Here is a 13,328-nt window from a genome sequence, read left to right as displayed (position 1 = left end):
ATTGTTCACGCACTGAAATTCAAAAGTTGGAAACTGAGTTTTGGCATCTGAAGATGGAAGGTCCGAAAATCGCGGAATATGTTCAGAGGTTTCACGACTTGTCTCATGTGGTACCTTATATGGTTACATCGGAATTCAAGCGAATCAAGCGCTTCATTTGGGGTTTAGCTCCTCAAATCATGAGTATGGTGACCTCTTCAAAGCCGGCAACAATCACCGAGGAAATGGATCTGAGCGTAGCTCTTACTGAGGAAGCCGTCCGCTTAAACAAGTTTTCTGATGTTGAACAAAAGAAGAAGGAGACTCACGTAGAGTCGTCCGGGGGTAATAAAAGGAATTTCTCGAATTTCAAACAAGGAACAAGCGGGGTTGTTAAGAAAGGAGAGTCAAGCACGTCGGTTCAAGCTACAACCAGTGCTTGGAAGAAAGGAAAAGGTTATATGGGTACACACCCCAAGTGTAACACTTGCCAGCGTTACCATTCTGGCCGGTGTGGGTCAAGAGTATGCGAAGCTTGTGGAAAAACTGGACACTTGAAAGATAACTGCTGGGCTAATGCTGGCCGGGGTGGCCAAGGTGGTTTTGGAAATAGAAACAATAATCGTGGAGGTAATGGAAATCGTCCACAAGGAAATAATGGAGGAAATGGAAACCGAGGCAACGACGCGAATCAAGTTGGTAATGCGAACCGAAACAACAATGCACAAGCTAGGAATGGAGCAGGAAATGGTCAAAGAATGGGTTGTTTTAACTGTGGTGACATTGGGCATTTTAAGAAGAACTGCCCGGAATTGAACCAAGCACGGGGAAGGGTCTTTAATATCGAAGCGAGGGAAGCGCGCCAGGATCCCAATGTTGTTACTGGTACGTTCCCTATAAACCAACGCTTTGCATCCGTTTTATTTAATACTGGTGCCAATTATAGCTTCGTGTCGTTAGAGTTTAAGAATATGCTTGGTTAGCCGCTAGTAAATTAGATATCCCGTACTAGATTGAATTGGCTAATGGAAAGCTGGTTGAAGCTAATGAAGTTGTCAGAGGTTGTGTAATCGAGTTGGGAGAGCGTGAGTTTGCTTTGGATCTACTACCAGTCAAGTTTGGATCGACGTGGTAGTAGGGATGGATTGGTTATCGAGAAACAAGGCAGAGATTGTCTGTCACGAAAAGGTCGTATGCATCCCAACCGAGGATGGTGAAATGATTGTGGTTCATGGGGAGAAACTTGATACACCTTTGAGAATCATCAGCTGCCTGTAAGCCCGTAAGTGTCTATGAAAGGGATGTGCTGCCTTCCTAGCACACATCGTGGATAAGAAAGATGCTGAGCCGAAAATCGAAGACATCCGTGTCGTAAGGGAGTATCTTGAAGTCTTTCCAGAGGACTTGCCAGGATTGCCACCCCAGAGGCAAGTGGAGTTCCGCATCGACTTAGTTCCAAGCGCCGCGCCTGGCTAAGGCACCTTATCGACTTGCCCCGTCAGAGATGCAGGAATTATCGACACAACTTCAAGAGTTGTTAGACAAGGGATTCATCAGACCAAGCTTCTCACCTTGGGGAGCTCCGGTCCTGTTTGTCAAGAATAAGGACGGTAGTTTTCGAATGTGTATCGACTACCGGGAGCTGAATAAGTTGACGATCAAGAATAGGTATCCTCTGCCAAGGATTGATGATCTATTTGACAAGCTGCAAGGTTCAAGTTTTTACTCGAAGATCGACTTGCGATCTGGTTACCATCAGCTAAGGATACAAGAGGAAAGTATCCCGAAGACAGCCTTCAGGACTCGTTATGGACATTACGAGTTCCTAGTTATGCCGTTTGGGTTGACAAACGCACCTGTTGTTTTTATGGACCTAATGAACAGAGTTTGTAAGCCGTACTTGGATAAGTTCGTGATTGTGTTTATCAACGACATTTTGATTTATTCAAAGACGAAGGTTGAACACGAACAACACTTAAGAGCCATTCTAGAGTTGCTGAAAAAGGAACAGTTGTATGCCAAATTCACAAAGTGTGAATTTTGGTTGCGTGAAGTCCAATTCCTTGGACATGTGGTAAATGGGGATGGAATTCATGTGGACCCCACAAAGATTGAAGCGATAAAGAATTGGGAGACCCCAAAGACGCCAACCGAGATTCGATAATTCTTAGGTTTGGCTGGGTACTATCGAAGATTTATTGAGGATTTTTCAAAGATCGCTCAACCACTGACACTCCTCACGCAGAAAGATAAGAAGTTTGATTGGGGAATCAAACAGGAAGAAGCATTTCAGCTGTTAAAAGACAAGCTCTGCAATGCGCCAATCTTAGCACTACCAAAGGGTACAGAAGATTTCGTGGTATATTGTGACGCTTCACGCCAAGGATTGGGTTGCGTGTTGATGCAACGCCAGAAAGTTATAGCTTACGCGTCCCGCCAATTGAAAGTACATAAAAAGAACTATACCACGCATGACTTGGAATTAGGCGCAGTGATATTTGCATTGAAGATCTGGAGACACTATCTATATGGTACGAAATGTACAATCTTAACAGATCATAAGAGCCTACAACACATATTCGACCAGAAGGAGCTGAACATGAGACAAAGGCGTTGGGTCGAGTTGCTGAACGATTAAGAATGCGAGATAAAGTACCATCCAGGGAAGGCGAATGTGGTCGCCGATGCCCTAAGTCGAAAGGAGAGAATCAAGCCCGTAAGGGTTAGGGCTTTGGAGATGATTATTCAAACAGATCTCTCTCTGCGCATTCGTACCGCGCAGAAAGAGGCGTTGAAAGAGGGAAACATTGAAGCAGAATATCTCTGTGGGATGGAGAAGCAGTTAATACCAAACGAGAAAGGAACGTTATGTTTTATGAAAAGGATTTGGGTTCCTCTGTTTGGTGGTTTGAGAAAGGTTATCTTTGATGAGGCACACAAATCACGGTACTCTATCCATCCAGGAGCGGATAAGATGTACCAGGATCTTAAAGATTACTATTGGTGGCCTTGGATGAAAGGTGACGTTGCTGTATATGTGAGCAAGTGTTTGACGTGTGCTAAGGTGAAAGCGGAATACAAGAAGCCTTCGGTACTTCTGCAACAACCTGAGATTCCCTAGTGGAAATGGGAACAGATTTCCTTGGATTTTATAACAAAGTTGCCAAGAACGCCAAGAGGTCATGACACTATTTGGGTAACAGTGGACCGGTTAACGAAGTCTGCGCACTTCTTACCTATCAGGGAGAAAGATAACACGAGCAAATTAGATGAAATTTACATGAGAGAAATCGTTGCACGTCATGGAGTGCCACGCTCGATCATCTCTGATAGAGACGGAAGGTTTATGTCAAGGATTTGGCAGTCCTTCCAAGAAGCTTTTGGCTCACAATTGAATCTGAGCACTGCATTTCACCCACAGACCGATGGACAAAGCGAGCGAACGATTCAAACATTGGAGGATATGTTGAGAGCATGTGTTATGGATTTGGGCGGTAGCTGGGATAAACATTTGCCATTGGTCGAATTTTCATACAACAACAGCTACCACACCAGTATTGGTGCCATGCCATTTGAAGCCCTATATGGCCACAAATGCAGATCACTGCTTTGTTGGTCTGATGCAGGTGATAAACAATTGGTTGGTCCTGATGTGGTCCAGGAAACTACAGATAAGATTGCACAGATCCGAGATCACATCAAGGCGGCCCGCGATCGTCAGAAATGTTATGCAGACCGAAGAAGGAAACCTCTAGAGTTTGAGGTAGGTGATATGGTTTTGTTGAAAGTATCACCCTGGAAGGGTGTGGCACGCTTCGGAAAGCGTGGAAAGTTGAATCCACGGTATATTGGTCCATTCAGAATTCTAGAAAGGATTGGGTTAGTAGGGTACAAACTGGACTTACCTGCCGAACTGAATGGTGTCCACGATACATTTCATGTATCAAACCTGAAAAAGAGTCCAACGCAAGATACTGTTATCATTCCTGCAGACGAGATTCATATTGACGACACGCTCCATTTTGTCGAAGAACCAGTTGAGTTTACAGATTGGAAGGTAAACAAAACCCGCCGGAGCAGTGTCAAGCTCGTCAAGGTTCGATGGAATGCAAGGCATGGTCCTGAATACACCTGGAAGCGTGAGGACCGAATGAAAGAAAAAAACCCCGCCTTATTTCCCAAGACCCCTGCATCTAGAGGCATAACCTAAAATTTCGGGACGAAAATTTTCTAATGGGGGGAGAATGTGACAACCCTCACTAAATCAGGTATCCGTACGAATTAATTAATATTTAATTAATGCTTAATTACTGTGCTTACTTACAATTGTGGTTAAACTGCTACATGATTTCAGATACATACTTATACACGCATCATACTTTATTAACTGTCACTACATTATCTACACAAAACTTTAGTGACAAACTTGATGCACAAAAGCACAGTAGCACAATAAACGGATAACCCATTAAACATGCTGATATATCCAGCATCAGGCAGACATTGTCTTTAAGGCCAGTATGAGTCGGGAATAGTTTACTACATTAGTAGGAAGTGTAGGGAAGTGAGGATTGTAGAACTGCGTCACTAGGTGATAGTTATAGTGACCGGATGTGCCAAAAATATGATTTAAACACAAAATTCTGCACTTTATTCACAAAATTCAGCATTTAATTTAACTATTAAAGTGCACAAACATGGGAAAATAACACTAGACACTTTCCAAAGTGTCGGGAATTCTTTGTGTCACTAAAAATAATATTAAAGACACTTTAAATGCTTATTAAGCACTTTAACAGATCAGTATCCAACCGAACAACCGGACCTTACCCGGAACATAAAAATAATGACAATAACATTGTTTTTCTTTTTCTGAGCCGGTTAGGGTCCCCGAATACCCTAACACCCGTTATAAATTACTACACACTAATAATTAAATTAATCACCTAACTAGTTACCATCTAAACTCTAACTAACTAGTTAAACCCAAACCAAATACCCCCCCATTACAATCGATCGGTTCCCCCAAGGGGACACCACCATACAATTGTTGAATATTTTATTTTGGGTTGTCAAAAATCTTGATGACATATGATCTAGTGGATAATAAGGTTAAATGTTTTATAAAGAGGACCAAGAGATTGCACCCTTCATTCCCACCAACACTTAAACAAAAAATTTCTCATCTCTCCCTCCCTTGATACCTACGGCCGAGAATTCCCACACAACCACACCCATTTTCCAATTTGGATCAAGGAATTTTACATACAACCAAAGGTGAAGGATCGCATACGAAGAGACCCAGTGCTTACGGAATCACAAGGACCTCTCTACAACGCTATTATCCACCTATTTTTCGCCTAGATTCTTCCCTAGCCTTGAGCTAGTTGTAAGTGATTCTAAACACCCTCTCGATCTTGTTTGAAGTGGTTAATAAGAGATTTAATGGGTAAAAATTATAAACACTAAAGATCAAAGCTTAAAGTCTTGCTAGAATGATGAATATGGTGGATAAAAAGAAACTAATGGTGTAAAACTCATGAATCTTGTTTTGTTATGGTTATTTTATGTTGTTTGATGCTAGTAGTAGAGCGGATCGTCATCTAACCAGGCTAGGTCATGTTCATGAAACATGAACTAATGTTATGTAAAGTGTGAAAATGGTAAGATGATGAACTCTACAACATAAACATGAACTTGTGTAAAAATAGTTTTTCTTGTAAAAGGGAGTTCTAAACTAGTAGATCTAAGGATCTACAAGTGGTATTTTCGAAGAACCAAGCGTAAAATGACCATGTTTAAAAGTTGGATCTTTCTTGCAACAAAGACATTTTAATGAACAAACAAGTGTGTAGACACTTGTGTGACAAACAGTTTTAACAAAGAAATATTTTTGTAATCCTTGGACTAGAAGTTGTAAACTTGCATTTTCTTTAAAAATGAGATGTCCGAGAAACCGATTTCATTCTTAACGGAAAAAAGATCTACTAAAAATATTGGAAAGATTACTACACACTTTTACATAACCTACAAGTTCATGTGGTTGCGATTTATGTATATTTTTGACTAGTTTAATGTTTGAATATTGTTTGTTGATGTTGGGGAAAGTTGTTGATTGAATTTTGAAAAGAAAATGATACGCTAGAAAGCGTGGCCACCTCCAGTTACAGAGTAAACTCTGGCGAAATTTTTCCAGAAAATAACACTTAGAACTATTTTCATGACAAGTGCTTAAAAATATCTTTTTAACTTGTTTTTCCAAATAAATTTCGTCATGATTTTTATTACAAAATAACCAAGTGTCGGAGGTGGGATTTTCATAAATAAGACTTGTTAAATATATATTTAGTATATATTTTTCATAGTAACACTTGTGTGAATTTCATGATTATTTTCTAAACTACGTAAATATTATTTTTAGAGTAAAAATAATATTATTGGAACATACTGAATAATAATGACTTCAAAATAATACTAACGCCTTCACAATAAATATTTAAGTTACACCGGTATTATTATTATCACCCGAACTTCAAATGAAACTTACGTATTTTCAGAAAAATACTCTTACATGCATATTTTGACAAAAGTATTATTTTGGGTAAAATTATATAGAATAAAATATAATATTTTTGGGAAAATATTTATATTTTGGAGATAGAATTAAAATATATTTTAAGTGTGACTTAATAATACATTTTTGGAATTACAAGAAAACACACATGTATTAAAGCCCCATCCTTGGGAAAGAATATAATTAATACATAATTACGAAGTGTAAAAACGAAATAGTTGTCTAACTATTTCCCAAAAACTTAAACCTTAAGCTAAGGCACGGCCGTCCGTCTAATAGAAGTTAATACGTGTAGGTCGTCGCACAGCAGGTTGACTGAGAGATTACTAGTTAGAGACGCACTACGGTGAGTTCATGTCCCCCTTTTTTCTTAACTGTTTTCAGTTTTTAAACTATGGGGGTGAAATACATGTTACTGTGATTACGAATACTTTACACATGGTATGATTAGCGTAAGGAGGGTTTTTTTTTGGGTAAAGGGTTACCCCGGTAAATTTTATAAAAAACCAATAAGAACAAAGCATGTGCCTGACATAGCACACGCAACTAGACTTGGCATACCAAGACTAGGACAGCAAGAAAAACAAGACCAGCAACAAACGTTCAACCAACAAGACACAAAGCCCAAACACTACCAAAACAAACAATTACTACAAACGATAAACACTAAGCATCTTCCTTAGCCTGGGTCTTCATCCGATGCCCTACATAGGATCTGCCACTTTGTAAGAGTCCGTCGATAATCCACATCACCCCTATGTTCGAAGCCCATTAGCCGAAGTCGGACAATGCTTTTGATTTTCTCGGTCACCTGTTTAGCCGTACACTCCGTAGACGTGAAAAGCCGATTATTCCGCTCTTGCCATATGTAGTAAGATGACGCCGCTATCACTAGTTTACACATGATGTGCTTCAAACTTTTGGATTCCGAGTTGTGTTCCATCTAATCCGCAATAGAGATCCACGAGTCGTTAACGTTATCCATATCTACCAGCATCTTTATGTTTGACCAGACTTGTGAAGCAAAACTACACACGAAAAATAAATGATCTCTAGAATCCGTACCATGCTTACAAAGGGGACAACACATGAGTCTTCGGTTTGTTTCGCTGCCCGCTTCCCAAACCGCCAACCGATCTTGTGTCTTGAGCTTGTTTTTTATCACCAACCATAGATGGAATGAGTGTCTCGGGATACATTGACTAAACCAAATCATGCTAGCCCACTTAACTGGAATGTCACGTGTCCGTAAGGTGTGCCACACTTCCAATGAGCTAAAGTGCTGATCATGACCCTCCAAGTCCTTCCAAACCATTCGATCCGCTAACTGGGAGTTCTGTTGGTTAACAGTTAACCCAATCAGAATCGGGTAAATATCATACCATGCTTGGGGCCATTTCCATTGCCCATTCTCATCAAGTAACTTTGCCACTGTAGATTGAAGATTAAAACCCGCGTTCGCAATATGTCTTGGTGTTATAAAAGACCTAAGAGGACTCAAATGACACCAATTATCACTCCACGCATTTGTTTGCATACCACTCCGAATAATGCTCCAAAAGAACGGCCGAACCACATTCCGAATAGATAAAATCTTCCTCCAACCCCACATCATACTACCTTTACACTGGACTTCCCAAAAATTCTGATTCTTCAGTTTATGAGTATAGATCCACTGCACCCATAGAGAGTTTCTTTTCGAGAGAATACTCCAAATATGCTTAGTAATTAGGGCCCTATTGACATCCGTAATTCGTCTAATACCCAATCCACCTTCCGCTTTTGGCAGGCATATATCGTTCCACGCCACCTTCGCTTTAACTCTCCCATTATTACCCGCATTCCAAAGAAAACGACGCATACGCTTTTCTAACTCATTGGTTACACGGGCCGGAATCATCAAAACCGACGCCCAATATAAATGCATGGCTGAAAGAACAGAGTTTACGAGTTGCAACCTGCCCGCAAAAGAAAGAGTCTTTGTCATCCAGTTATCGATTTTCTTCTCCATTCTATCCACCAACAACTTATAATCCTTGGCCGCTAACCTCGTGGTAATCAGCGGCACACCAAGATACCGAACAGGCAAGATGCCTTCCTGAAATGGCATAATGTTGAGAATGTGCTGCCTTACCTGCTGACTAACATTACAGAAAAAAACCGTACTCTTTGCAGGGCTCAGAACCAGTCCTGAAACATTAGTGCACAACTCTAACGCCTCCTTTATTTTGCTTACTGAAGAGACACTCCCATGAACAAAAATAAACAAATCATCAGCGAAAGAGACGTTAATAATTTTCTGCTTCACACAATTTGCATGATACTTAAAAGATGTGCTTGAGCGAGCATTATGTTGAAGTAGTAAGGTGAGCACCTCCATGACAAGAGTGAACAAATAAGGAGACATCGGATCTCCTTGACGAAGCCCCCTTCTCCCCTTAAAAAAACCATGAAGATTACCGTTTATACTCAATGAATAGGTAGCCGTGGTAACACACGCCATAATCCAGTTCACCATCTTTCTATGCAATCCAAACTAACAAAGAATCTTTTCCAGAAACGACCAACTAACAGTGTCATACGCCTTTTGAATGTCAATTTTGAAAGCACACCTTGGCGGGCCTTTATTCAAATGATAATTATGCATCAGTTCTTGTGTTAAGAGGATATTATCCGAAATCCTCCTACCAGGCACAAACGCAGATTGATTAATGCTAACCAGAGTCTCCAAACACCCCTTTAATCTCTCCGTTATAATTTTACTTATACACTTGTAGAGAACATTGCAACAAGAGATTGGACGGTAGTCCAAGACCGAATCCGGGGTCTCAACTTTGGGAATCAGAGCCAAAATTGTATGATTTAACTGTTTCAGAATTTTACCGTTATCAAAGAAATCCAGAATCCATTTTGTAACCTCGGTCCCCACAATATCCCATGCATGCTTGAAAAAGGCAGATGTGTATCCATCCGGACCAGGAGCTTTGTTCTCACCAATGCTGAACATAGCTTTTTTAATTTCTTCAGGAGTAACTTGTCTGACCATATTACTCGCCACTTGTGGACTAAGAGTATTAATACATATGTCCGTCAAGTCCATGCTAGAGACTTGATCCTCCGTGCCTAGAAAACCCGCGTAGTGATTAACTAACGCGTCCGTAGCCTCATCCCCTTCATATCGGGTTCCAGCCAAATCCCGAATACAATGAATTTTGTTTCTAGCGTTTCTGCATTTCAGGCTATTATGTAAAAATGCCGTATTCGAATCCCCAGCACAAAGCCACTCAACCTTTGATTTTTGTTTCAAGAAACACTCCTCATCATACGCCGCAATCTGGAACTCCTTTAGGCAATCAGACTCGTTATTACGAAGCACCACATCAAGAGGGTTCTTGTCTAGCAATCTAAGGAGGGTTACTGCTTAGATCATGTGAGTGAGTAGGCGGGAACTGAAGGCCATTAATCCTTAGTGTAGGACTGAGGGACAATAGCAGTAGATCTATCTGGGTGTAGCGAGCCCAGCCCCAGGCGCAACAGTACGGACCTCGGGGTGACTTGGTGCCCGACGCAAAAATCTGCTAGGTTTGAGTCTTCCTACTACACTTCACACATATCAATGGCCTTGCAAACCATTGGTGATCTCTTTATTTCCTTATTTGCTACATACCAGGGTTTTTATACTTACAAAGGTTTTACATACTCACTACACATGAACTCGCTCAATATTTTTGCTGATTTTTCCAACTTACATGTATTTCAGGGAATTAAGGATCTGGCACGGTATGCTACGTTTTCACGCTGCGTAAGAGTTATGAGGTCTTCCAAGTTCAGGGGATGTGACTTTTACCTGGACGAGTCACAGTCCTTAAACTGCGTTTATTTCATGTTGGTGTTTGTGTCTTATGAACAATGTTTTTATTTTGTAGTGTTGTAATTTCCATTGCATGTGTCAACGCTTTAAGACAATGTTGTGGTACTTTTATTTTAAAACTTAAATCAATGGATGATCTGCATGGTTTTACTTTCATATAGCTTGTTGTGATTAAGCTATGGTATTAAGAAGTCACACCAACTTAACCCACGCTTTCGCGAAGCCAGGGTGTGACATATTTATTCCTAGTTAGTTTATTTTTTGTTTATTTATACTTTATAATTTCAATATAAAGTTTTATATTTTCGGGGTGTTACATTTCACCTGGCCCGCTCGTCTTTCCACTTCTAAGGAGTAACCTTTGGTACCATTTTGGATCTAATTAAATAGTTGTGAATTTACTCACAATGCAAATCTTGAAATTTGATGAGCTTGTAAGCTCATTGGGATCATCAAACCGGATCATATTCCCTTTACCCACTAGCTTTGATGGATCCACATATACCAACTTTGGCTAGTTAGTCGGAATAAATTGGTACTTTTTTACTCGATAGTTTCTGCAGTTCTTGAAAATTGAGATTATAAGAATAGACTCACCCGCCTCCAAAAATTGTTGCCTGTTGAGAAGTTAAAAACTCTGGTCGCCAGTCAAACAGAACAACATTTATTGTCCAAACCACAAAATTTCTCATTCTTGCAAAGTTTATTTTATATTTTTTCTTGCAACATAAAATACGAGTGTGATGGTATAAAACATCAACCAACAGAAACAATGGAATATATATAAAGAACTATATATAGATTTTTAGGAATCTAAAGTTTTAACAAACTTATTTACCATTTCGAATCGAAGGAATCCATTGAAGCAAGTTTAGTTATATGGCCTACATCGGAGGAAGAAGTGACATTAGAAATGCTATTTCTTGTCCCAGTGACATCGCCAATATGTGTCGGATTCCAGGATGAATCTGAAGTGTTATCACCTCCACTTGAGCGACTATTGGTGGGACCCTGTAGAAAGTTGGACGATAATATGTATTATGCATCAAGGTACAATTACTTCTTTGGCCATTAGAAATACCTTCTCCATACTAGCCTAGGCTGACACTTTGACCTTATATCATGCCAATCAACTCGTTAAAAGAACAAAGATTCTTTAGCGACTCATAACCATCAGGTCCTGCACCCGGTGTTTAAGTAGGATCTGTTGGTGCATACATCTGTCGACTTCGTCTTGTATCGAGTCTTGTTTGTAGATAGACAAATCAGGGCACGTAGTTCGAGGTTTAAGGTAATATCGCATGAAATGCTAATTCCGCATGAAATGTATTTGATGTAATTCCGCACGGAATTAAGTTCCGCATGGAACTTAATTTCATTTGGAACATGTTCATACGGAATTAGTTGCCTATATAAAGGCTTGTTCCATGCGAAATTAGATATAGAATTCCGGTCAGTGTAACGAAGTGCTGCCGAAGTACCGACTCGCTGTTTTCTGTTATTATATCAATCAGAAAGGCAGTTGATTAGTGTATCTTGCTGAATTGACCTTGTTTCGTCTGTTTCCGCCTTTCGTTACAAGGATAAGCTCTCCTGATCGACTCGTTCGGGTCTGAAAACGATCCTACAACTGGTATCAGAGCTCAGGAGGAAGAGTTCATACCAATTCAGCTGCAAATTCTGATTTCTACACCTTCTTTTCTTCATTAAACAAGTTTCTACGATTAAAATGATCTGAATTTCACATATCATATGCAAGACAGTGTTTTAGCAAGGCCTTGAGAAATTGAACCCTAATTCAATCAAAATCAGATAAAATTTGTAATTTCGTATGAAAATGTGTTCGAACAAAATGACATCAGCATGATTTCGCTTGAAAGTGTTCTTTAATTCCGCACGAAATTACAGAGTTTTGCTAATCTCGTTTGAAAGGAAGCTAATTCCACACGGAATTAGTGATTCCGCTCAAAGGTGTTATTTCCGTTTGAAATACAAACTAATTCCACACGGAATTAGTAATTCCGTTTGAAACCAATTTCAGTTCAAACAAAATTAGTTAGTTTCGCTTGAAAATCTAATATCGTTTGAAATTTAATCTCATATGAAGTTTGTGTACAGGTAATTTCGTTTGAACTTGGTAATTCCGCACCAAGTGATTTCGTTTGAAGTAATTTCGTTTGAAAAGAACAGATTTGTGAATTTTGAAAATTCGAAACATGGAAGAGGATTTTTATAATGCCTTTGCTACGCCGATCATAGTTGCTCAGCAGACAATGTTGGAAAACGAAATGGGCACTATGCAGATGTGACAACTCAACCTTTTGACTCGTATTTAATGCACGTTGACTTTGACCATTGACCTTGACTGTTTGACTTGCTTGACTTGTAATATGGATAATGTGCACTTGATGTAATATGAATGGTATTGGTATGAACTTGTTTAGAAAACCTAGACTTAAACTGTTAGAACCCATTAAGGATCCATATGTGTTTTGCCGTACAACACCCCGACGAATCAGATTATGATTCGCCAAGAACCATTCGACGAAACAGGTAACCTGTTTCGCCAATCCTGTTTCGCCGGCCCAATCAGTTTCGCCAGGGCCCAGTTTGGCCCAGTAGGGTGAAACACGTATATACACACGCACAGACCTATGTTCGATACTTTTTGGCAAAACAGAAACCCTAGAACTCCTGTGCGCAGACGGCAATTGTGTGTGTGTTCCCGAAACCCGCTAGCGATTTACTCATCGTTCCCGCTACTCGGTTAGTTATCTATGTGTTCATGATTCCTTGATTCATGTTACATCTATGCTTGATTTCCTGGATTTCTCTATACATATTGTGTATGCTTGATTTACAATCGGATGTGAGTACATGTACTAGATAATCTTGCTTCGTATG

The sequence above is a fragment of the Helianthus annuus genome, chromosome 13 (genome assembly GCF_002127325.2).
Source record: "Helianthus annuus cultivar XRQ/B chromosome 13, HanXRQr2.0-SUNRISE, whole genome shotgun sequence".
NCBI classification, from domain to species: domain Eukaryota; kingdom Viridiplantae; phylum Streptophyta; class Magnoliopsida; order Asterales; family Asteraceae; genus Helianthus; species Helianthus annuus.
This window is presented reverse-complemented; position numbering follows the sequence as displayed.